The following is a 27,062-nucleotide window of genomic DNA, read 5'->3' on the forward strand; positions in this document are numbered from 1 at the left end:
TTGTGTCTTTGAGCAAGGCACTTAATCACACATTGCTCTGCGATGACACTGGTGCCAAGTTGTATGGCTCCTAATGCCCTTCCCTTGGACAACATCGGTGTCGTGGAGAGGGGAGACTTGCAGCATAGGCAACTGCTGGACTTCCATACAACCTTGCCCAGGCCTGCGCCCTGGAGAGTGAAGACTTTCCAGGCGCAGATCCATGGTCTCGCAAGACTAACGGATGCCTTAAAAAAAGGTCCTCTGACTCTGCCACACCTTTTCTCATGATGAGGCTTTCCATTCCAGGACATTTGAGAGCTTGCTCTTTCATGGTTCCTTTGTCCATTCACCCTCCCCAATGACCCCCTCCAGGCACTTATCCCTGCTAAGTCCCTGCACATCCTCTCTCGCCACCATTCAGGGCCATAAACAGTCCTTTCAGGTGAGGCACCCCTTCACATGGGAATCCATCACAGTCATTTATTGTATCCTCTACATCGGCAAGACCTGACTGGATGAGGGGATACTACATCGAGCACTTACACTCCTTCCACCCGGCGCGTCCAAGTGGACAGCCAGTTCAGTTCCATTTCCCTTTCCCACACTGACACGTCTGTCCACTGCCTCTTTGACTGCCATGATGAGGCCAGACACAGACTGGACAGACTGGAGGAGCCACATCACGTGTACTGTCATGGTATGCTCCAACTTGCCAGCATCAACATTGATGTCTCTAGCTTCCCTCTATTCCCCCCCCCACCCCGCACCTTTATTTTCTTTCATTCCTATGTCCCTTTTACTCCATCCCTTTCTACTCCCCTGCTCCCACATAACCTGCCATTGCCCTCACCTTCGTTTCCCATCTCCTTCCTCGTATCTGTGGTCTACTGTCCTTTCGCATTGGATTCCTTCGTCTTCTGCCCTTTTCCTCTTCCACCTACTACCTCCCAGCTTCTCATATCACTCCCTTATTTCCCCCTCCTACACCTTTCTACCTCCCCCCTCACCTAGATTCACCTATCATCTGCCTGTTTGTGTTCACTTCCCTCCCCCCTTCCTTTTATTCTGGCTTCTTCCCTCTTCCTTTCCAGTCCTGAAGAAAGTTCTGGCCCAGAATTGTTTGTTCAACTGTTTGATGCCGCCTGACTCAATGACCTACAGAGTTTTGTGTGTCACTCCAGATTTCCAGCATCTGCCCCTCTTGTCTCTCAATATTGGGTTTGAGCTTCTTCTGGTTATGTTTTGGTGCACAATGACAAGAATTTTTAATCTTGCGGAAGCAAAACTCTAACTTTCTTCTACCTGGCAAATTAGCAATGGCAAGATACTACTGTGTAACGTGTGCTGTCTGATAAAATTAGTATCATAGATAATAAAATATGGCAACGTTCTTTGATTGGACAAAACTTATATATACTGTTCAGTTTTTTTAAAGTGGAAATCAGTTCTCACTTCATGATCTTAAACTCACTTGGACCTATTGAGCTTTTTACTAAATGAGTTAATGCTTGGAAGAATCTTTTGCCGCAGTGAAAATGCTGTGGGCATACAATTCAGCAAAACTGGTTCCAAAATTCTTTCAGCTTGGTGTAGAACAGGGTCCTACACCAAAACATACAGAACAAATTTGTTTCTTATGTACAGTATAATGTGAAAAACAGACAGTAGCAGCTGCAGGCACTTGTAATAATGACAGGTCAAGAAACTGAACCTGGCAGTTCTGTGATATGTTATTGTAAATGAAAGTGAGACCATTCTGCTCTGCTGGCCACTTCCTGGTATTTCACTGGAAGAGGTTGGGTGTTCCAAGAATGTAGCCAGGTAGTGTAACATGAAAGAAGAACTCTGTATTCAAAGACAGTGTTTTGAAGACTGTCACTTAGAAGTCGTAACTTATGGAAACAATCAAAACACAAAAGATTCAGCAGATACTTGAATTTTTGAGCAACACATACAAAATTCTGAAAGTCAAATGTTTTGGGCCAAGATCCTTCATCACAACTGGAAGACAAGGGGACAGAAGTCAGAATAAGAAGGTGGGGGAGGGCAAAGAAAACCATCTGGCAGTCCTGATGAAGGGTCTTGGCCCAAAGCGTTGACTTCAGCACTTTGTGTGTGTTGCTCAGATTTTCAAGCATCTGCAGAATCTCTAGTGTTTATGAAAAGCTTTCCAACAACTTCCTTTCCAGCATCAATAATCTTGAAAATCACTTCAACATTTCGACCCTAATTTTTAAAATGATTATCTTGCATAATGAATATGATTTTTCATGATAACAGACAGATATAATCAAATAGATCTTAATAAACACATTCTTGTAGATACAGTAAATGAAACTGTGTGTGTTATTTATGGGTAATACATAAGTAGTAAAGCACCTTGAATAGATCAAAAATATTAAAAAATGTCATCAACTTCATGTCTTTCCAGCATACATAGATACACATTAGAATTCTGTGATTCAAGTCCCCAGTATGTAATCTGAGTCCCCCAGAAACTTACCTGTACACCCAATATGGCAACAAGAGCAAGTTAGAGGCTAGCTATCCTGTGTTGTGCAACTCACCTCCCAACCGTCCAAAGTTTTTCTACCACCTACAAAGTTCAAGACAGGAGTATGAGTGGAATTATCTCCACGTGCCTGGATGAAGGCAGCTCTAACAATAGTCAAGAAACCACGCAAGACGTAACAACCCATTTGACAGGCAGCCCCTCCATAACTGTTCACTCACTCCACTACTTACACACAGTAGCAATAGCTTGTACTGTCTACAGGATACACTGCAACAACTTACCAAGCGTTCTTAGACACCACCATCCAAACCATGACCTCTGCCAGCTATTAATTCTGCAACCTTTGGATGTTACTGGCAAGGCCTACATCAAATGCTCCTGACAAGCTTTGAGCCAGCTCCTTGAATCACTTAACTTCTCTCATTAGAGGCTCCTTCCATAGCGCTGATGGAAAGATAATGCAAGCAAGATTTAGACCGCCTTCCTGATTAGTGATTTTATATCTAAGAGGACTATGGTTCATGAATATGGGAACACCACCAACACTTGGAGGTTTCTCTTTAAGTTGCACATCATATTGACTTGGAAGTATATCGATATTCTGTCATTGTGCATCATGGGCTGGTATGGAAATACCAACGCCTTTGAACAGAAAATCCTACAAAGGGTAGTGGATTCAGCCCAGTACATCATGAGTAAAGCCCTCTCTACCACTCAGCATGCATAAATGAAACTCTGTTGTAGGAAAGTAGGGTCCGTCATCAGGGATCCCCACCACCCAGGCCATGCTCAGCAGCCATCATCAGGGACCCCCACCACCCAGGCCATGCTCTCTTCTCACTGCAGCCATCAGGCAGAAAGTACAAGAGCCTCAGGACTTGCACCACCAGGTTCAAGAACAGTGACTACCCCTCTTGATCAAAGGCGATAACTACATTCACTTCCTCATCCATTGGGATGTTCCCACAACCAACGATTTCACTTTAAGGATTCTTTATCTTATTATCTCATGTTCTCGTTATTTATTGCTATTTATTTATCTTTGTATGTGCAAAGTTTGTTGTCTTATGCAATCTGGTTGATCAATTCACTGGTCCTGTTATAGTCACTATTCTATAGACTTGTTGAGTGTGCCCACAGGAAAATTGAATCTCAGGGTTGTACCTGGTGACACGTAGGTAACTTGATAATAATATTTACTTTGAACTTTGAATTGTGGCTGGGTCTGAATGGGGGAATTGCCTGTCCAGCAGCGTTTTCAGACTAACCCCACCGGAAAGACCACAGGGATTTAAGAAGGTGAATTACCACCACTTCTAATAAACAACTGTGTTGGCGCATGGTCAAGTGGTTAAGACGTTCGTCTAGTCATCTGAAGGTCGCTAGTTCGAGCCTTGGCTGAGGCAGCATGTTGTGTCCTTGAGCAAGGCACTTAACCACACATTGCTCTGCGACGACACTGGTGCCAAGCTGTATGGGTCCTAGTGCCCTTCCCTTGGACAACATCGGTGGTGTGGAGAGGGGAGACTTGCAGCATGGGCAACTGCTGGTCTTCCATACAACCTTGCCCAGGCCTGCGCCATGGAAACCTTCCGAGGCGCAAATCCATGGTCTCATGAGACTAACGGATGTGCAGTCAATGCTGATCCTGGTGACGCCCATATTCCGAACATTTAATCTATTAAAAAATGCCTAAAATCAGTTAGCAAAATGCCAAATGCAACAAAGTCAACTGCTCTTCCCAAATTAAAAAGGTAGAGAATGAAAGGTGGAGGAGGGAAAAGACTGTGTCTCTTATTGCTGACAAACTCAATAATGATGGCTTCAGTTGTGGCTGAGTTGTTATATATTAAGCAACAGTTAGATTATGAAAAAATGAAACAGTTATAAAAGCATTCATTTTACATTCCAGTAAAAAGGAGGGGTGGGACATTTTGTACTGAGACAAAGGGTGAACACGCTGTGTTAACCTCAATGTCATAGCTATGTACAGAATTCACTGAGTTGCTTTTTTTTATTCCCTTCAAGACTTTCTTTTCTTTTCTTTCTTTTCCCCCAGTTGCAGTCTGTTGACTGACTAGCTGAAGTCTGCAGTCAGTGAAGCTGATATTTGCAGCCTGGACAATAACTGCTTGCAGCTTGTTGTGTGAGCTGTGGCACAATTCCAACCAAATTAGTTCATTTTTCTCAAGTAGTATGAATACTCTGAGACTTACAATGATGTGATCTCACCTCCACTGCTGGTATTACAGCGATTATATCACACTATTGCTCTTGAGTTTGTCATTTTTAATGCATACTAAGTCTCGGCCTCTGTTGTGGGTCTCATTACAATAGTGCACTTACCTTTGATTGGCTGGGATGCGCACTTAAGAAGTTAGACATAGGCATGACTCCCAAGTCCATTGGGTCTCTTTTGCAGCTTTCATTTCCACCTTCTATTACTTCTGCTAGCCTCGTCCTTGAAACCTTTCCAATCCCACAGATCTCTCATGAAACTAGACTTTTTTTTGCAGGCAGCAGGATGTTCTAATGTATATCCAATCACAGCTGCAGGCACTATCCAATTACAGTCACATCAGACGTGCAACACAAATAGGTTAAAATAATGCAAGCTGAGCGGCTGCAATGAAGCTACTTGCATCATGGAATGTGATGTTACATCTGTGCAGCTTCTGCATCACGCAGGGCGAAAGTGAAAAAGCTGGATCTATATTTGAGATAGATAGGTTACAATATCTATATTTTTGAGCTGGGCGTACAATGAAATATAACCAGTGAGTGCCAAATTTCGATGCAACAATATTTGGGGAAAATAAACAAATATAATTTTATTTTGATTAACATATTCCAAAGGTTTACATAACATGACCTTGTGGTAACAGGGCTACTATGTTGGCTTTTGTGACTTAGTATGGACATCAGGCTTTTGAAACTTGAATTAAGGAACTTCAAACGTTTATGGGGCTATGCACATGCATCTTATTTGCCTCCATTAGCACGTTGAAAATGTATCTCCTTGGTATGTGGCATAGCAAAGGGTTGCAGTAGAGAAGGCTGATCAGAGCTTCAGTCACCTTGATTTATAGCCATATACTAAAATAAAATCTGGGATCTACAAGACTTGAAAGAAGATGTGCAATGCACAATTCCTAGTGAAGCACTGTAGATTACTAGTACATAGAAAAAGTAAAACCCCTAAAAATACTCTTAAGTATTCTCCAAAAAATAATGAGATGTATTTGTATTGCTCTCAAGTATTTTTGTTCAATACATGAAATGAACTTTGAGATCTGGCATAAAGCCAGAGTTATTGGAAGCATTTAATTGCATGATAGAACATAGAACATAGAATAGTACAGCACAGTACAGGCCCTTCCGCCCACAATGTTGTGCCGACCCTTAAACCCTACCTCCCATATAAACCCCCACATTAAATTCCTCCATATACCTGTCTAGCAGTCTCTTAAATTTCACCAGTGTATCTGCCTCCACCACTGACTCAGGCAGTGCATTCCACACACCAACCACTCTCTGAGAAAAATCCTTCCTCTAATATCCCCCTTGAACTTCCCACCCCTTACCTTAAAGCCGTGTCCTCTTGTACTGAGCAGTGGTGCCCTGGGGAAGAGGCGCAGGCTGTCCATTCTATCTATTCCTCTTAATATCTTGTATACCTCTATCATGTCTCCTCTGATCCTCCTTCTCTCCAGAGAGTAAAACCCTAGCTCCCTTAATCTCTGATCATAATGCACACCCTCTAAACCAGGCAGCATCCTGGTAAATTTCCTCTGTACCATTTCCAATACTTCCACATCCTTCCTATAGTAAGGTGACCAGAACTGGACACAGTACTCCAAGTGTGGACTAACCAGAGTTTTATAGAGCTGCATCATTACCCCGCGACTCTTAAACTTTATCTCTTGACTTATGAAAGCTAACACCTCATAAGCTTTCTTAACTACCCGATCTACCTGTGAGGCAACTTTCAGGGATCTGTGGACATGTACCCCAGATCCCTCTGCTCCTCCACATTACCAAGTATCCTGCCAGTTAGTTTGTACTCTGTCTTGGAGTTTGTCCTTCCAAAGTGTACCACCTCACACTTCTCCGGGTTGAACTCCATCTGCCACTCCTCAGCCCACTTCTGCATCCTATCAATGTCTCTCTGCAATCTTCGACAATCCTCTACACTATCCACACCAGCACCAACCTTTGTGTCATCTGCAAACTTGCCAACCCACCCTTCTAACCCCACATCCAGGTCGTTAATAAAAATCATGAAAAGTAGAGGTCCCAGAACAGATCCTTGTGGGACACCACTAGTCACAGCCCTCCAATCTGAATGTACTCCCTCCACCACGACCCTTTTCCTTCTGCAGGTGAGCCAGTTCTGAATTCATCTGGCCAAACTTCCCTGGATCCCATGCCTTCTAACTTTCTGAATAAGCCTACCGTGTGAAACCTTGTCAAATGCCTTACTAAAATCCATGTAGATCACATCCACTGCACTACTCTCATCTATATGCCTGGTCACCTCCTCAAAGAATTCTATCAGGCTTGTTAGACATGATCTGCCCTTCCCAAAGCCATGCTGCCTGTCCCTGATCAGACCATGATTCTCTAAATGCCCATATATCGTCTCTCTAAGACTCTTTTCCAACAGCTTTCCCACCACAGACGTAAGGCTCACTGGTCTACAATTACCTGGACTATCCCTACTACCTTTTTTGAACAAGGGGACAACATTCGCCTCCCACCAATCCTCCGGTACCATTCCCGGGGACAACAAGGACATGAAGATCCTAGCCAGCGGCTCAGCAATCTCTTCCCTTGCCTCCTGGAGCAGCCTGGGGAATATTCCATCAGGCCCCGGGAACTTACCCATCCTAATGTATTTTAACAACTTCAACACCTCCTCTCCCTTAATATCAACATGCTCCAGAACATCGACTTTACTCATATTGTCCTCACCTTCATCAAGTTCCCTCTCATTGGTGAATAATGAAGAGAAGTATTCATTGAGGATCTCACTCACTTCCACAGCCTCCAGGCACATCTTCCCACCTTTATCTCTAACTGGTCCTACCTTCACTCCTGTCATCATTTTGTTCTTCACATAATTGAAGAATGCCTTGGGGTTTTCCTTTACCCTACTCGCCAAGGCCTTCTCATGCCCCCTTCTTGCTCTTCTCAGCTCCTTCGTAAGCTCCTTTCTTGCTTCCCTATATTCCTCAATAAACCCATCTGATCCTTGCTTCCTAAACCTCATGTATGCTGCCTTCTTCCACCTGACTAGATTCTCCACCTCACTAGTCACCCATGGTTCCTTCACCCTACCATTCTTTATCTTCCTCACCGAGACAAATTTATCCCTAACATCCAGCAAAAGATCCCTAAACATCGACCACATGTCCTTAGTACATTTCCCTGCAAAAATATCATCCAATTCACACCCGCAAGTTCTAGCCTTATAGCCTCATAATTTGCCCTTCCCCAATTAAAAATTTTCCTGTCCTCTCTGATTCTATCCTTTTCCATGATAGTGTTAAAGGCCAGGGAGCGGTGGTCACTGTCCCCCAGATGCTCACCCACTGAGAGATCTGTGACCTGCAAACAACAGGAAATCTGCAGATGCTGGAAATTCAAGCAACACACATCAAAGTTGCTGGTGAACGCAGCAGGCCAGGCAGCATCTCTAGGAAGAGGTACAGTCAGCGTTTCAGGCCGACACCCTTTGTCAGGCCTGAAACGTCGACTGTACCTCTTCCTAGAGATGCTGCCTGGCCTGCTGCGTTCACCAGCAACTTTGATGTGTGTTGATCTGTGACCTGACCCGGTTCGTTACCTAATACTAGATCTAGTACGATGCAAGAGCTATATTAGGCACTCTTGATTAAAATGAATGTAGATGTTTTTTGTTTTAATTCAGCAATAAGTTTTGAAGTGTCAGTATTTCTTCCAAACTTTTTGAAGAAGTACATGAATGCTCACTTCAAAGAATAGAATGTTTACTTTATAGCTGTTATCTTATGGCAAAACATAAGATGTCTTAGTTTCAAATAAAGATTAAGGTATTACATTCCTAAATATTGGATTATATATCAAGACTACTTCAGAAATGATTACATGAAAGCGTTGCTGTAATTAGTTATGTGGAAGGATCTAAGTGCCATCGATACCGGTTTTCCCAGATTAATTTTCAACTAATTTATATTTTATCCTGCATTGCAGAATATTTACTGATTTGAAATCCACTTTTTTGCAGAATGGGCTACAACAGCGAAGGAATTGAATACAAGTGAATCCCTTCTCAACGACAGTATTCCTCCTCCATCTCAACCAGTGAACTAATAAATTATGAAATTGACCTTTTTAAAAAGCGCAATGTTAACTGTCTTTAATTCAAGTTTCAGTCAACATTTCCGAACAGTTTGTAAAAGCCCCGATTAAGAGCTACGAACCCTGCCTATCAGAACCCTAGTAGTCCAAACGTTACGTTACATGTTTATAGTGTTTTTAATACATTTTTATAGTGTTACTTCAAAGCAGGGTCTTTCTGAAATGCCCACATTGCGGTCACTGCCTGCAACACCGCATCACCCTGCTACCCACGTGCCGCCTCCCTCTGTCCCCGCCCCCGCCGCGCGCTCACGCTGCAACAATCACGACTGCCGGTACGTGCACTCGCACGGGGGTGGGGGGGAGGGGGCGCAAGACGCGCTTGCGTCACGCCGCGGAGCTATTTGCATACTGTGCGCGAGGGCTTGTGGGAGTGGACGCCAGCTGACAGCTGTGCTCTGGATGCCGGTCGAGGTGGCACCTCCGCGCCCAGGTGAGTGGACGCTGCTTCGGCTCGCGTGCGGGTCAGGTGCGCGGCCCTCGGGGCGCAGGGCGGCTGCGTGAGGCAGCCGGTGCGCTCAGCAAACGTTTCCATGGTGACTACCGGTAGCCGAAATAATGCGTGCAGTTAAAGGGTCTCCGGCACGGTTGTGGAGAGTTTACACTGTTAGCGGCCGGTCTCCGGCCTGGGCTACTCCTGAGGTCCCCCGGTCCACCGTCGGCTTCTCGCTCTCTCTTCCAGCCCTGATACTAGATAGGTTGCTAGCAGGATATTCCGCCTCCCTATCCTTCCTTCTCGAGTGAACTTTGCTTTAGCATTTCAATATTTATCAATCGTGAATTCTGACTGATAACACTGGCCCCGATTCAGCAATGTCCATGTGCTTGTTATCGCAGAGAAAACACAATCCAGGATCCTGTCAGTTGAAATATACTGAAGATGGTGTTATTGAATATACGAATTTATTAGACTGGACTTGTAAATTACTAGTAATCAACGTATATAGTATGTGGCTGTATAATGTAGGCACTGCCTAATGAGATGGCAGAAAATCTCTCGTTTTGGAGTGGACCCCTATTTACTAGACACATCCATTTTCATGAGAATGTGTTACCAAGAATGTCATACAAACCTGATATGGTGTCTTTTTATAGATCCGAGTTGCTTAGCAATACTTTTGTGAAGCTATATGTACCAGGAAAGGGTGGAGTGATAGTAAATTATGTCATTTACGTCATTATGTAGGGGAAGTACTTACCACAATTATTTTTCATAAATTTTATTTTTGTTATGTTTAATTGAATTATTCTTCAGAGTACAAGACATTAAGATTTCATTCAACCATATAAATGAGTGTTTTGTAGTGACTGTTAACTTCTGGCTTCACTTGATTGCTGTGCATGCAGATGCTGTTGGGTCAGCAACTGTTTTATATATGCTTATGGTTATTACTATTATTTCAGTAATGTGGACCTTGTCGAAAAGTCACTTTTAATCCACAAGAGTTGTTCCAGAGCCACGGAATAAACATGTCATTGTTTAAACTTACAGGCTATGAGACCTTTCTGGCGTGTTTCCATTCTTGTGAGAGAAACTCAGATGAAGCAAATAAGATGTATTTGTACTATATATTTTTTTGTTATCCTAAGCACTTAAACCATGCCATTTAGGGTTGAAAATCATTTAATATTTAGGTAATACGCTACCTTATTACCCTAAAGCTGTATGATGAGAAATGATAAGTAGCAATAACACCAAGGTTTGAGAACTGTGTTAATCTGGTAAACTAGAAACTGAGAACTAACAATGCCTTTCATGATTTCAAGACAATGCAAAATGCTTTGAGTACTACTGATTATATTCATTGCTGTAATATAGAAAGGTAATCTCAATTGAATTTTACAATGTATGTTACTGAAATAGATGCACAGATGTGCAATTACAATTTTAACTCATTTCACAATTTAATCTATTTAATCTGACATTTATTATATCAAAATTATGCAGCATACAGTCTTTCTTGAGAAACAATATAGTTAAGCTGCATGTTCTGACAGACTTTATTTCCAGAGAGTATTTTGATCCGTAATGTTGTAGGATTTAAAATGTGGAGGTTTATCATTTTGGAATAATAATCTAACTTTTTTTTATCATTATCTATCATTTGCAATTAATGATTTGAATTTTTTTCCATGGGAATGGAGATGGATTTAAAATATATCACTGTATTTATCCAAGTTGAATGCTTTGTGGAAAATGAAAAAAAGATACTGGCGCCAAAGTGCTTGGTGCATCCATCTTCAGAGATTTAGACCAGGAATCTGGTTTTCATATCTTTCTTATAAAACAGACTGAAACCTGACTTCCAGAAGAACACACTGACTTCCTGTACCACCAGGTGTTATTTTTCCTGACGAAGGGTCTCGGCCTGAAACGTTGACTGTACCTCTTCCTGTAGATGCTGCCTGGCCTGCTGCGTTCACCAGCAACTTTTATGCTTGAAATTCCAGCATCTGCAGATTTCCTCGTGTTCCAGGTGTTGTTTCTGTTATTTTCTTTCTGGAGCTGAGAATGGTAAGGGTCAAAGGATTGAAGTTTAGGTATGCTTCTGAAATACTACAGCTTTTACATGCTTGAGACTTACAGAACTTGCACTCAATCAAGCTGTAGTTGATGCATTGTGGAATTAGCTTAATTCCTGAAATAATACTAATAGGAGGAGCCAAAAGGATTAAGTATAAACTAAGCAACACACACAGAATGCTGGAGAAACTCAGCAAGCCAGACAGCATCGATGGAAAAGAGTATAGTCGGCATTTCGGACCCCCAGGTCCCGATGAAGGGTTTTGACCCAATATGTCAACTATACTCTTTTTCCATAGATGCTGCCTGCCCAGCTGAGTTCCTCCAGCATTTTGTGTGTTGCTTAGATTTCCAACATCTACAGAGTTTCTCTTGTTAGGTTTTCCTGGATTTCAGTGCTTTAAAAGGGATAGGGCGGGCGGAAAAAGGGGAGGAGGGGTGGCATTACTGGTCAGGGATACTATTACAGCTACAGAAAGGGTGGGTAATGTAGCAGGATCCTCTTTTGAGTCAATATGGGTGGAAGTCAGGAACAGGAAGGGAGCAGTTACTCTACTGGGGGTATTCTATAGGCCCCCTGGTAGCAGCAGAGATACAGAGGAGCAGATTGGGAGGCAGATTTTGGAAAGGTGCAAAAGTAACAGGGTTGTTATCATGGGTGACTTTAACTTCCCTAATATTGATTGGCACCTGATTAGTTCCAAGGGTTCAGATGGGGCAGAATTTGTTAAGTGTGTCCAGGATGGATTCCTGTCACAGTATGTGGACAGGCCGACCAGGGGGAATGCCATACTAGATCTAGTACTAGGTAATGAACTGGGTCAAGTCACAGATCTCTGGGGGACAGTGACCACCGCTCTCTGGCCTTTATAATTATCATGGAAAAGGATAGAATCAAAGAGGACAAGAAAATTTTTAATCGGGGAAAGGCAAATTATGAGGCTATAAGGCTAGAACTTGCGGGTGTGAATTGGGATGATGTTTTTGCAGGGAAATGTACTATGGGCATGTGGTCGATGTTTAGAGATCTCTTGCAGGATGTAAGGGATAAATTTGTCCTGGTGAGGAAGATAAAGAATGCTAGGGTGAAGGAACCATGGGTGACAAGTGAGGTGGAAAATCTAGTCAGGTGGAAGAAGGCAGCATACATGAGGTTTAGGAAGCAAGGCTCAGATGGGTCTGTTGAGGAATATAGGGAAGTAAGAAAGGAGCTTAAGAAGGAGCTGAGAAGAGCAAGAAGGACGCATGAGAAGGCCTTGGCGAGTAGGGTAAAGGAAAACCCCAAGGGATTCTTCAGTTATGTGAAGAACAAAAGGATGACAGGAGTGCAGGTAGGACCGATTAGAGATAAAGGTGGGAAGATGTGCCTGGAGGCTGTGGAAGTGAGCGAGGTCCTCAATGAATACTTCTCTTCAGTATTCACCAATGAGAGGGAACTTGATGATGGTGAGGACAACATGAGTGAGGTTGATGTTCTGGAGCATGCTGATATTAAGGGGGAGGAGGTGTTGGAGTTGTTAAAATACATTAGGACAGATAAGTCCCCAGGGCCTGATGGAATATTCCCCAGGCTGCTCCACGAGGCAAAGGAAGAGATTGCTGAGCCTCTGGCTAGGATCTTTGTGTCCTCGTTGTCCGCGGGAATGGTACCGGAGGATTGGAGGGAGGCGAATGTTGTCCCCTTGTTCAAAAAAGGTAGTAGGGATAGTCCGGGTAGTTATAGACCAGTGAGCCTTACGTCTGTGGTGAGAAAGCTTTTGGAAGATTCTTAGAGATGGATGATCTATGGGCATTTAGAGAATCATGGTCTGATCAGGGACAGTCAGCATGGCTTTGAGAAGGGCAGATCGTGTCTAACAAGCCTGGTAGAGTTCTTTGAGGAGGTGACCAGGCATATAGGTGAGGGTAGTGCAGTGGATGTGATCTATATGGATTTTAGTAAGGCATTTGACAAGGTTTCACATGGTAGGCTTATTCAGAAAGTTAGAAGGCATGGGATCCAGGGAAGTTTGGCCAGGTGGATTCAGAATTGGCTTGCCTGCAGAAGGCAGAGGGTGGTGGTGGAGGGAGTACATTCAGACTGGAGGATTGTGGCTAGTGGTGTCCCACAAGGATCTGTTCTGGGACCTCTACTTTTCGTGATTTTTATTAACGATCTGGGTGTTGGGGTAGAAGGGTGGGTTGGCAAGTTTGCAGACGACACAAAGGTTGGTGGTGTTGTAGATAGTGTAGAGGATTGTCAAAGATTGCAGAGAGACACTGATTGGATGCAGAAGTGGGCTGAGAAGTGGCAGATGGAGTTCAACCCAGAGAAGTGTGAGGTGGTACACTTTGGAAGGACAAACTCCAAGGCAGAGTACAAAGTAGATGGCAGGATAGTTGGTAGTGTGGAGGAGCAGAGGGATCTTGGGGTACATGTCCACAGATCCCTGAAAGTTGCCTCACAGGTAGATAGGGTAGTTAAGAAAGCTTATGGGGTGTTAGCTTTCATAAGTCGAGGGATAGAGTTTAAGAGTCATGATGTAATGATGCAGCTCTATAAAACTCTGGTTAGGCCACACTTGGAGTACTGTGTCCAGTTCTGGTCACCTCACTATAGGAAGGATGTGGAAGCATTGGAAAGGGTACAGAGGAGATTTACCAGGATGCTGCCTGGTTTAGAAAGTATGCATTATGATCAGAGATTAAGGGAGCTAGGGCTTTACTCTTTGGAGAGAAGGAGGATGAGAGGAGACATGATAGAGGTGTACAAGATAATAAGAGGAATAGATAGAGTGGATAGCCAGCGCCTCTTCCCCAGGGCACCACTGCTCAATACAAGAGGACATGGCTTTAAGGTAAGGGGTGGGAAGTTCAAGGGGGATATTAGAGGAAGGTTTTTTACTCAGAGAGTGGTTGGTGCGTGGAATACACTGCCTGAGTCAGTGGTGGAGGCAGATACACTAGTGAAGTTTAAGAGACTACTAGACAGGTATATGGAGGAATCTAAGGTGGGGGCTTATATGGGAGGCAGGGTTTGAGGGTCGGCACAACATTGTGGGCCAAAGGGCCTGTACTGTGCTGTACTGTTCTATGTATGTTCTAAACCGTTTTTTTATATATCTGATATACTGGACTAACCAGCTCCTTTCCACCACCACCCTCTAGCACAAGGGTTCCCAATGTTTTTTTTATGCCATTGACCTTTGCCATTAACCAAGGGGTCCATGGACCATAGATTGGGAACCCCTGTCTAGTAGAACTGATCCTCAACATTTTTTCCTTTGGCTCCTCCCACTTTCTCGATACTCGAGGAGTAGCCTCTTCCTCTGTTACATTGACGACTGCATTGGTGCTGCTTCGTGCAACCATGCCGAGCTGTTCAATTTTGGTTCCAATTTCCACCCTGTGCTTAAATTCACATGGTCCAGTTCTGACACATCCATTCCCTTTTTTGATTGGTCTGTCTCCATCTCTGGAGACAAATGTTGACTGACATATTTTATAAGCATACTGATTCCCAAGGCTATGTTGACTATAGCTTTTCCCATCCTGTTCCCTGTAAAAATGCTATTCCCTTTTCTCACCTCCTTCGTCTCAACTGCATCTGTTTCCAGGATGAGACTTTCTTTTCCAGGACATCGGAGATGTCCTCCATTTTCAAAGGATGGGATTTCCCTCCCTCCACGATTGATGCCACCCTCACCAACTTCTCCATTTCCCGAACATCCATGCTCACCCCATCTTCATGCCGCCTTAAGAGTGATAGCATTCCTCTTGTCCTTACGGCATCCAACACATCATTCTCTGCAACTTCCACTATTTCTGTAGGAATTCTACCCCCCCCCCCCCCCAGGCTTTCTGCAGAGATTGCTCCCTCCGTGATTTCCTTGTCCATTTATCCCTCTTCACTAATTTCCCTCCTGGCACTTATCCCTGCAAGTGGCCAAAGTGCTACACCTGCCCATTCGCCTCCTCCCTCGCCTCCATTCAGGGCTCCAAACAGTTCTTCTGGGTGAGGCAACACTTCAGCTGTGAATCTGCTTGGGTCGTCTATTGTGTCCGGTGCTCCTGATGTGGCCACGTCTACATTGGTAAGACCTGTTGTAAATTGGGGAACCGCTTTGTCGAGCACCTCCATTCCATCCACCAAAAGTGGAATTTCCCGATGGCCAGGCATTTTAATTCTGATTCCCATTCCCATACAAACATGTCAGTCCAAGGCTGCCTCTTGTACCACAATGAGGCCACCCTCGGGGTGAAAGAAGAGCACATTATATTCCATCTGGATAGCCTCCAACCTGATGACATGAATATCGATTTCTCCTTTAAAAAGAGACAAGGGGTGATTGATAAGTTCATAGCCTAAGGTAGAAGGAGTCAATTTTAGAAAACCTAGCACATTTATTTTTCAACATAGTCCCCTCCCACATTTAGTCCAGCGGTCGTGGAGCATACGGATCCCTTCTTTGTAGAAATCGGCGTCTTGGACCTCCAGAAAGTGGTCCACAGCAGGGGTGATTGATAAGTTCATAGCCTAAGGTAGAAGGAGATGAGTTATACAGCTCTCGTTACATGTGTATGCTGTTCAACTCTTTGAGTGAATATGCAGAAAGTTTGAAGTCAATAACTCATCTCCCTCTACTTTAGAGAGAGGGACAGATGGAGAAAAAAGAGAAAGAAAGGGGGAAAATAAATAAGGGATGGGGTAAGAAGGGGAGGAGGGGCATTAAAGGAAGTTAGAGAAGTCAATTTTCATGCCATCAGGTTGGAGGCTACCCAGATGGAATATAAGGTGTTGTTCCTCCAACCTGAGTGTGGCTTCATCTTGACAGTAGAGGAGGCCATGGATGGACATATCAGAATGGGAATGGGACGTGGAATTAAAATGTGTGGCCACTGGGAGATCCGGCTTTCTCTAGCGGACAGAGCGTAGGTGTTCAGCGAAACGGTCTCCCAGTCTGCGTTGGGTCTCGCCAATATATAGAAGGGAGCACCGGACGCAGTATATCTCCCCAGCCAACTCACAGGTGAAGTGTCGCCTCACCTGGAAGGACTGTCTGGGGCCCTGAATGGTGGTGAGGGAGGAAGTATAAGGGCACGTGTAGCACTTATTCCGCTTACAAGTATAAGTGCCAGGGGGAGATCAGTGGGAAGGGATGGGGGGGACGAATGGACAAGGGAGTCGTGTAGGGAGCAATCCCTGCGGAAAGCAGAAGGGGAGGGGGGAAAGATGTGCTTGGTGGTGGGATCCCGTTGGAGGTGGTGGAAGTTACGGAGAATAATATGTTGGACCCGGAGGCTGGTGGGGTGGTCCTAATAGGTTGTTTTATGATACACCGTCTCAGTGTATAGGTATGGTGAGGATTTCATTATTGCACAATCAGATATGTATTGAGTGCAACTCACATTTGTACACAGCCTTTCACAACCTGATGTCCTAAAGTGGCTTTGCAGACAATTAAATTTGTTTTTAACATTACATTTGAATTGTAATGAATGAAATGTAGCACACAGTTTGAGTGTATTAAAGGTTCTTTAAGAACAATGCAATAATGACATGGTATATGTTTTTGAAAGATGTTGCACTGAATACTTGAGAGAGAGCTCCTCTGTATACCTTCAAAATTGTGCTATGCGATCTTTTACATAAGCTAACGACAGTAGTTAAGCCCTGATTTCTCAGTGGAAATAATTGTGCCCTCAACAAGTTAGTAGTGCTTAATACTGCAGGGGAGTGTTCTTCTAGTTTATGGGCATAAATTTCTAGCGTATAGCTTGCACCCTTATTTTTCATTGAATCTTAGAAATGTATGTTACAGATTAAAGCATTTAGCCATTTGTTGCTAAATTCCCAAAAATAGAATTCCCTGTTATTCCCTCTTAGTTCACCATCTGTAATTTTGTAGGTACTTGTCCAGGTGCTTTTTAAATGTGAGGATGGTTTTGACTTTTCAGGTAGTTAATTCTAAATTCCCGCAACTCTAGAGTGGAAAAAAATTCTTTAATTTTCCTCTTGTTCTCAATCAATTTGTGTCAGTGTCTCATTGTTACTGACCCCTGTGGCAGTTCTGTTTCTTCTGTCTTGAAGATTTATATTTTTTCCACACCTCAGTTAATCTAATTTGAATCTCCTTTGTTCTAAGGAAGACAAATCTGCTTAGTTGACTCCCCTTACTCCTATAATTATTCAATCCTGGCAATATCTTTTCAGAGTACTCTGTACCCTCTCCAGTGGTATCATATTCTTCATGTAGTGTGGTGACCAGAACAGTACACAGTACTGTAGCTATTTTGACACAGGCAAATGTACCACAGCTGAGCTAAGGCTAACACTCCATAGCATGACATGATGATATTTCCCAATAAAGTGTTGGCATGTTTTACTTTGGATTAATAGAAATTTACCTGTAACTCTCCCAAAGATTATGTTAAACTTTGTATCTGTAGTTTAATTTTCCTTGTCAGTATCAATCTCAGGAGGGTATGCACACTTTAAAAATGACCTCAGCTGCATTAGTATAATGATAGATAGAAATGTTATCTCCTAATGGTGCCATCTTACCAGGTTTCACCATGGCCTAGAAAACTGTGGAATATGACTGGTCAAATTGGTGTGTATATCACACCAGGTACCAGAATGGGAAAAATAATTCATAAATCATTCATAGAACTTAATGAAAGTAATTATCTATTGAATAGTTTCCATAGGTTGTAGAACTACCTCAATTGCCTACTGCTAAAATTGCGATGGAAATTTGTGTTAGTTCAGCATTATTCTGCTATTGTACGTCAATCTGGAGCGTCTGTTGTTTTAAAACAGAATCAGTTTGTGTCACCTCATTGTGTAACATCAGTTTTATGTACTGAAAATTGGAAAATGTGGAATTCTGTTTTAAAAAAACATGATAAATAGCATTTGTAAAAGTAGGTTGAGGAATAGTTCACTTGCTGCCTCTTGTGAAAGATCACTACATTGTAAGGTTTATGGTACTGCCACATGTGGAACCACAGTTCAGCATGAGTTGTTATTCCTGTGAGGTGTAATGTAAGATTCATTTGGAGCAATGAGATAAATAGTAAATGATGCATTCTAAATATAGTGCAGTCTTGCAACTTACTGTATTACTTGTATCATCACACAATGATATTACAATACTTAATTTTAGTACAATATTTAAGAATCAAACTGATTACAGTAGGAAGAATTTTACTGTAAGTATTGTAAGTGAAGATGGTTAAAAAGTTGATTTTGTTTTTGCCTGTCCTGTCCACAAGGTACCTAATTTAAAATGTTAATCTACTTTAATGTACATCTCTAGCTTCCCTATAGTGTGTTGTACACATCAGCTTGAATAGTAAGTATTCTAGTATGTTAATCTAATCCAAAACTATTATTACTCTATGCATTAATTTTTAACACTGTTTGCCATATGTGCATTCCTTGACTTGTATGAACATGACTACCAGGTGTTGCAAATATGTACAGTCAGCCCTCCTTATCTGTGAGTTCCACATGCGTGAATTCAACCAATCACGAATCGAGAAAACCCGGAAGTGCTCTTCCAGCACTTGTTCGAGCATGTACAGACTTTTTTTCTTGTCGTTATTCCCTAAGCAATGCAGTATAACAACTATTTTACATAGCATTTACATTGTATTAGGTATTATAAGTAATCTAGAGATGATTTAAAGTATACAGGAGGATGTGCGTAGGTTATTGTAGATCGGGATGGGAAAAAAAATGGAGGTTCTCTTACTAAGTAAGTCGGAACAGGTACATCCGGTATTATTTAGCTTCAGTTATCCAAAGGTTTGTTTTAGTATATAGTATATATTTTACCTTTCTATGCATATAAAACACTTCAGAAACGTATGTTTCAGAGTCGGGCTCGGGAACAGAAGTTCCCGAGTTCGATCCAGTGACAGACTGCTCCCGAGCGCGCTCTCCATCCGTGCCAGGTTGATGTGGAGGATCAAAAACCCAAAACACCAAAATCCAATAATTAAACCACTGTGTTGATTAGTAATAATTGTAGCGTTCATCGGGGCAGGGCCTTTCTCACTTTATCCTTTAAAATTGTTCCGATCATTGACCGACTATAGCCTAACGTTTTTCCAATGACAGCTGGCGTTTCACCTCCTTCTGATCGCTTTATTATTTCCACTTTATTTTCAATCGTAATCGTGATTATTTTCGTGAACAGAAACACTGTGGATTCAGAGCTCCGCCGCCGGGTTCTAATGTCCATCACACCGAAACAGGTTAAATAAGGTCCAGGGTTCCGATGGGTCCTAAGGTCCACCATATTGAGCCAGGTTGAATAAGGGACTTGAGCATCTGCATTTTTTGGTATCCTCGAGGGGTCCCGGAACCAATTCCTTGTGGATAAGGAGGGCCGACTGTATTGGCAGATAAGTCTTGGCAAGTAAATATTTTATTAAAACTAAGGTTAACAATATTTTTGTACAAACTTAAAAGAAAATTTCTTTCCTATGTTTAATATCACAGAAGGCAACACTTCAAAAAAAAAATTGACGGGGTGATATTTGCATATTTGATACAGCAGTGAGTATATGCAAGATCATTTGGGCAGAGTACAATTAGAGGAATTGCCCTGTATCAAATCCAAAATTTTGCAGATGTCAGAAAACTGAAAAAAGTAAAACTAAAAATGTTGGAAATACTGAGCAGATTAGTTATCAGTTGTGCAGAGAGAAGAGGTAGTTTTTCCAATGACCTTTTACAGGAATGGATACAGTTCAGACGTAACAAGCTCTAAGTAAGTGCATAGGCATGGAGAGATGAGAAAGAATCAAAAAATGCTCACCCACAGTAGGGTAAAAATCCACCTTGTTTAAGTGACAAAAGGAAATACTAATGGGACAATTAAAAAAAATAAGGGGTCTAGAAGAGTGAAAGCACTGGTAAAATTGGTATGTTGCTGCAGGAATCCCTTTGGCTGGTGTACTAGACCTAACAGTCTTCAGTATCCTCCCAATGACTTTCCTTACCTCCAAGGTCAAAGGTAATGATTGTACTAAGTTCAGTTTGATTTGCAGTCCACAGAAGATGCATTTCATATATGCATGCCTCACTACTTGGACAACATTTAGTCAAGGACTCAAAAGTAATAACGAACATTTGTGATATGAAGTGCCATACAATCACCTTCTCCAGCAACAGACAGTTGAGATAATTTAAATGTTCAGTGCCATTACTATTTGTGTGTCCCTTACTGACTAGAAACTCAGCTTTGCCAGCAACATAAATATTTGGCTACAAGAAGAGCAAGCCAGAGGCTCGATATCCCACGGTGAATGACCTGTGGAGTGCTGTTAAAGATAATTATGTTGCCTTTATGGTAAGAATGCAGGAAGTGGTATGGCACAACTGACAATCTTGCTCGCTGCCATGAAGGAGATCTTACAGAGGCATCAAATGAAGAAATAAAGGAATACCCATTAAAATATTGAATGAAAAGCATAACTGAAAGATGTGTAATAGAATCAGGGAATCTTGAAGAATGGAATAGAGGCACAATAGAATACTGGATAGGAAGTCTGAATACAGGAAAGGCAGCCCCAAAAATTCTGGACTACTTAGTATGCGCACCCATCGTGAGTGATTGAGGACCACTGACCTCCTTGAGTGAGTGTGTTTGTTATTTGTGTGTGTGGAGATGACTGAATCCAATCTGGGCAAGGGAATACCTCCCACACGTGGGGCAAGTGCGTGACAGTTCTGTAGTTGAGGTGCCTGCTGCTCATTGTTTCCACTGTTGTCACTTCCTTTTTGCTTCAGCGTTGCGATTCTTTTCAGCTTTGGCGTCCTTACTGAGAAGGCTGCGCCAGGATGAGTGATTCAAAGCTGCATGTTCCCAGGAAGTGTGCTCAAATTTCAAGGACCTTGAGCAAAGTCTTGAGCGTATCCTGTCTCAAATCATTTTCACTGATGACCACGAGAGTGTTCCTCGAAGACCAACTGCTTGGGGATGCAATCATCTGACATCCTGACAACATGGCCTTCCCATCTGACTTGATGTTTCATCAGCAATGTTTGGATGGTGGGCGTTTCTGCTGCAGACAGCACTTCCATGTCAGGAATTCTGTCTTGCCAATTGATTTTCTTGATCTTCCATAGGCATGACAAGAGGAAGTGGTTCAGTCTACATGCATGTCTCATATATACATTCCACGTTTTGCATGTGTAAAGAGGGGTAGGGTAGGATGATAGCACAGTAGAATTTCAGCTTGATCTTTAGAGTAATTCCCCTTCGTCCCTAGAGAGTGTCACGTAGTCTCCCAAAATCGGCAGTAGCTTTAGTGATCCAGCAACTGACCTCGTATCAATGTGAACTGCTCTTGAGATGGTGCTGCCAAGATACGTAAACTTCTTGACTGCCTGGAGCTTGCTGGCCATTCACTGAGATGGATGGCTCCACATAAAGTTGATCTGGGGCAGTTTGGTGTATGATTTCCATCTTGGTGCTGATGGTTAGACCGAAATTGTCACATGCAATGGAAAACTTGTCAATGATGCCCAGCATGGTGGACTCGGAGCTTGCATTGAGAGAGCAGTTGTCAGGGGATAGGGAGTCTCTCAGTGTTGAGAGACTTCTTAGTAGATGCCACTAAAGAGCTAATCTGCAGAAAGAAGGGTGGTAACTTTGAAAGGTATGATAAATGCAAATATGGTGAAAAGGAAGTAATTAGAAGCAACGCTGGTGTGTTTTCACTGTGCCTTATATGTTTGTATACATCTGAAAGGGAAAAAGGGAATCACTGTCAATGCAACAGTCCCTTAACTAAACTGAAATATCACCCAAAATGTTGTTATCAGAAGTAGTAGTTTTATCAGTGAAACTTAAAGTACCGTAATTTGACTAGATGCTGTGAGAATGTCAGCACTGAGCCACCTGCAACGTCATTTATAACTTAAAAGGCACATAGGGAAGAAAAGTTCACTTTTGTGCACAATTTGGATCATTTGACCAATAGGTAATTTAATCAGTTTCTGTTTAATGCCATTTTAACTAATTTTGAAAACATCTCAATGTTTTCAATGTTTAAGCTGGAATCAAAACCTGCTCATTTAAATAATTTCTCCTTTAATGTTAAAGTAGTTGGTGGTCATTTTTAAATATTTCGTACAAATATGATTCAGAAGTAGACTACTCAATCCCTCCAGTTTATTTTGCCATTGATAAGATCATGGCTGATTTCACTATGACCTCAACTCAGCATTCCCATCCACCTGCAAAGCATTTCACACCATTGTTCACCGCAGATGTTTTTACCTCCTATTCAAAGACTCTGCTTCCACCACTCAGAAGAGTATTCCAAGTTTCTCAATCCTTTTGAGAGAAACAAATTGCCTCATCTCTAGATGATTTTTTATTTTTAGAAGTGGAACCCCCTAATTCTAGATATTTCATGGGGAAGGATTTTTGTGAATACCATAAACATAAGGGATTCAGCAGATGTTGGAAATCCAGAGTAACACATACAAAATGCTGGAGGAATGCCAGCATTTTTGTATGTGTTACTCCTGTGAATACCAATTATTCTCTTTCCCTGTTAACTATTATAAGGGTTTGTCCATGGAAATGGTATGAAATTACCGGATTTCCAGAGCTGACAGAGAAACTATTACCCTCTGGCTTGTAATACCAAGTATTTTCTGAGGGTTGAAAAAGCAAAACATTTCAACATGCGTATCTGAAGGGAAATGTTGAAAACATTCAACATATCCTGCATCAGAGAAGAGGATTGAGGATGAAATTCTACCTCAACCCTTGGGCCTTTTGACAGGAATGGAGACCTCAGGAATGATCAGCTAATGAAGTAGAGTGGTATCAGGGATGAAGATAGGGACAAAAATAAATCTGTTAAATGGGCTGGGTACAAGTGATGAATAAAATACTTAATTATAAAGTACATAGATAATTTGTAAAGTCAAATATGTAATCAAAAGTTTGGTTATGGCAGAAGAGGGGAGAAACAAGCATTGAATATCTGCTGAAGTGGAACAGATTCTGAGACTGAGAATACGAGGGGGGGAAAAAGGCAGGTAATCACGAGGCATCCAGACGATCCAATTAGTTGTGCACTGGAGGGATCTGATGCCTTGCATCAGTCTTAAAAAATTGTGCCATCTCTTCATAAAATCACAGATGTGATCATGGAAAGTTACTGGAGCCTGCTGTGCAAAAGGAAAATGGCTGTCATGATTAAGGTAGTTGATTGGTTTGTAGATGACACGAAAGTTGATGGAGTTGTGGACGGTTTGAAGGTTATCACAGGTTACAATGGAACATGAATAGGATGCAGAACTGGCCTAAGAAGTGACAGATGACGTTCAATCTGGAAAAATGAAGCAATACATTTTGGAAAATTGAACTTGAAGATAGAGTACAAGATTAATGGTAGAACTTTTAGCAGTGTGTAAGAGCAGAGGGATCATGGGGTCCTGGTCCATAGAGCCCTCAAAGTTGCTGTGCAAGTGATAGAGCCATTTAAAAAGGTGTATGGTGTCACAAATATGAGTAAATCTGCAGATGCTGGAAATCCAAGCAACACACACAAAATGCTGGAGGAACTCAGCATCTATGGAAATGAGTAAACAGACGACATTTTGGGCCAAGACCCTTCATCAGGTGTATAATGTGTTGGCCTTCATTAGTGGGGTGATTGCATTCAAGAGCCACGAGGTAAGGCTACAGCTCTATAAAACTCATTACACCGGACTTGCAGTATTGTTTGGTTCTGGTCATCTCATTATAGGAAAGTTGTGGAAGCTTTAGAGAGGGTGCATAGGAGATTTACCGGGATGCTGCCGGAATTAGAAAGCATATTTTATAAGAAAAGGTTGAGCAAGCCAGGGCTGTTCTCTTTGGAGAGAAAAACTATGAGAGTTAACTTGATGGCAATGTATAAGACTATGAGAGAGATAAATAGTGGATGGCCAGCACTTTTTTTCCACAGGGCAGCAATGGCAAATATGAGGAGGTAGAGTTTTAAGTGACTAGAGGAAGGTATAGGGAGTTGTCAGAGGTAGGTTTTTTATACTGATATGCTCAGTGCATGGAACACACTGCCAGGGGTAGTGATGGAGGCAGATATTTATGGACATTTAAGAGACTCTTTGATAGGCACATGGATGAAAAGAGAATGGACGGCTATAGGGGAGGGAAGGTTTAGATTGACCGTAGTCAGTTAAAAGGTTGGTACAACATCATGGGCCAAAGGGCCTGTACTGTTCAATGCTTCATGTCTGTGTGCTAAAATTAGGGCTGAGAACCATGGCTATGTTCACCTTTATTTTTGTGGAATCACTTGTCACACTTGTATGACTAATTAGTTTGCTCGAGACAAATGAGGTTTCAGATGTGATTTAACATCACAGCAATTGGTGCACCATCCTCCCAAATTTGCTTACTCTTAAATATTTCTTTAGTTCCAAAAAAATTTTAAAACGTCAAAATTCTGATCCTTGCCACAGACCCATTACTTGTTTTCTTCAGTGATAAAGAGCTCATTTTTTTCAGTGTACCTTTGATACTTTAAAGTTCCAAATTAATGAATCTGTGGTTATTTTTCAATGAAACCCACCATTTGACTTTGAATAGAAAACATTTATGTTTAAGTGTTTGAAAATGAGACGAACACTCTGTTCCCAAAGTCTGAACAAGTTGGTATTTTCAGATGTGCAGTTTAAAATGTTTCTTTTTCTGAACTTTTGTCATCCCATATAGTACAAAATATATAAAGAGTCATTTAGTTTGATGTGTAGAAAATAAAATGTAGTTAAAGAAAAATTAACTCAAAATGTGTCTAAACCTGCAGAGAATTGTCTTCATCTTAATAGTATCACTCTAGCAACGTGACCTCTCCAGAGAATCCAACGATTCTCCAAAAAAGAATCCAGCTTCGTATCACTGGCATACTGTATGTAGTGAAATTTGTTGTTTTGCAGCACTATTTATATAAATATGTAAACATTTTCTAGTTTATTTAATAGAACTGTGTTTTGCCCTTGGGCATTGAGAATATTAAGTTCTAGCCATGTGTTATGCAGTAGTTTCTTCTACAGTCATGCCCTTTAAAAATGATATGTGGTTGTGTGAAGCTATGCTATGAAGGAATGAGGAATTGAGCAAGTTAAATGTTCAATAGAAATTTCAAAAATTATTACATTCATACAATAAAATTAAACTTTATAGGAAAATACTAATGATTCCCTTGAAAATAAATTCAGTGTGTTAAGCAAAGAGAGAGAGAGATGCCTTCCATTCTAATCTTACAGTTGAAGTATGATAGATATGTTACATATTTTATTGGAAAGTATCTGTACATCTTTAAAGCCTAAAAGCTTACACGGTTCATTTCTTTAGCTCTCAATGTTCCATTGTTCAGAAAAATTTAATCAAACATATTACATTTGTTTCATTACGTATCTCCTCTATTTCCTGCACATCTGCACTCACCGCATCTTCCCACCATCGTAATAGTGATAGAGTCCCTCTTGTCCTAACCTACCACCCCAGTAGCCTCTGCATCCAACACATTATCCTTTGTAACTTCTGCCATTTCCGAAGGGATCCTACCACTAAACATATCCCTACCTCCACACCCTCCCAACCAGTTTTCCACAGGAATCGCTCCCTCCATGATTCCCTTGCCCATCCATCCATCCCTCCCCACTAATCTCCCTCCAGTCATTTATCCCTGTAAGTGGCCCAAGTGCTACACCTACCCATACACCTCCTCCCTCACCTCCATTCAAGGCCCTGGACAGTCCCTACAGACCTCCTCCTCTATTCCCTAATCTGACCTTTTACTTCTACTCACCTGCCTATTACTTCCCCCAGATACCCTCCTCCTTCCCTTTCTCCTATGGCCCACTCTCCTCTCCTATCAGATTCTCTCTTCTCCGGCCCTTCATCTTTCCCACCTACCTGTCTTCATCTATCACCTTCCAGCTTCCTCCACTGTTTAGTTCGAGCATCTTCCCCTTCCATTTCAGTCCTGAAGACGGGTCTTGGCCTGAAATGTCAACTGTTTATTCTTTTCCATTAAGGCTGCCTGACGTGCTGAGTTGCTCCAGCACTTTTTGTATGTTGTTTTGGATTTCCAGCATTTGCAGATTTTCTTGTGCTTGGAGTATTACACTTGCAGACTAAAATGCCCAGAATTATAATCTTTGGTTTAATCTTATTTGACGCAGCATAGTATTCCAATTTAAGTGTCCTAAATCACTTTTGATTTGGCTGATTCTTTATGGTACTGTAATTTAAAAAGTAATTGGACTTTTCTGATTAATAACTTATTTGTGGCAAACTATGGGATGTATCAAATAATCATTGTTTTATAGAGAACATTTGGGTGCTTAACATAATTTTATCATTGAGAAGTTTTTAAATATCAGTTTACTGTAATTTACAGAAATCATTCACATAGCCTTCATTTCTCCTTGAGTGTGCCTGGCGCCTCTTTGCTGGTATTTTAACATTGAAAACAGTGACTTTTGCTGAAAAGGGGAGAACTTATTGGCAGGTCTTGTATGATGTTTGGTTGCAGATAAGCTAGCAGTTTCTAATTGAAAACCATCAAGGGAACTGTTAGACTTTACAATCTTCATATAGTGAACTCTTAAAA

The 27,062-nt window shown here is 41.9% G+C and overlaps 1 protein-coding gene across 5 annotated transcripts in view; it reads left to right on the top strand.

The window, feature by feature from the left end:
• Window positions 1–9,256: 9,256 nt before the first annotated feature.
• mrtfba (myocardin related transcription factor Ba) overlaps window positions 9,257–27,062 on the top strand; it is a 257,395-nt gene continuing 239,589 nt past the window's right edge. For 4 of the 5 annotated variants that reach the window (XM_072268853.1, XM_072268858.1, XM_072268856.1 and 1 more), the window contains exon 1: window positions 9,257–9,332. The gene's annotated coding sequence lies outside the window, so the exon portion shown is untranslated. The remainder of the gene's footprint in view (window positions 9,333–27,062) is intronic. The other variant, XM_072268854.1, reaches the window with a different exon arrangement.

The sequence above is a fragment of the Mobula birostris genome, chromosome 9, assembly GCF_030028105.1.
Source record: "Mobula birostris isolate sMobBir1 chromosome 9, sMobBir1.hap1, whole genome shotgun sequence".
NCBI lineage: Eukaryota > Metazoa > Chordata > Chondrichthyes > Myliobatiformes > Myliobatidae > Mobula > Mobula birostris.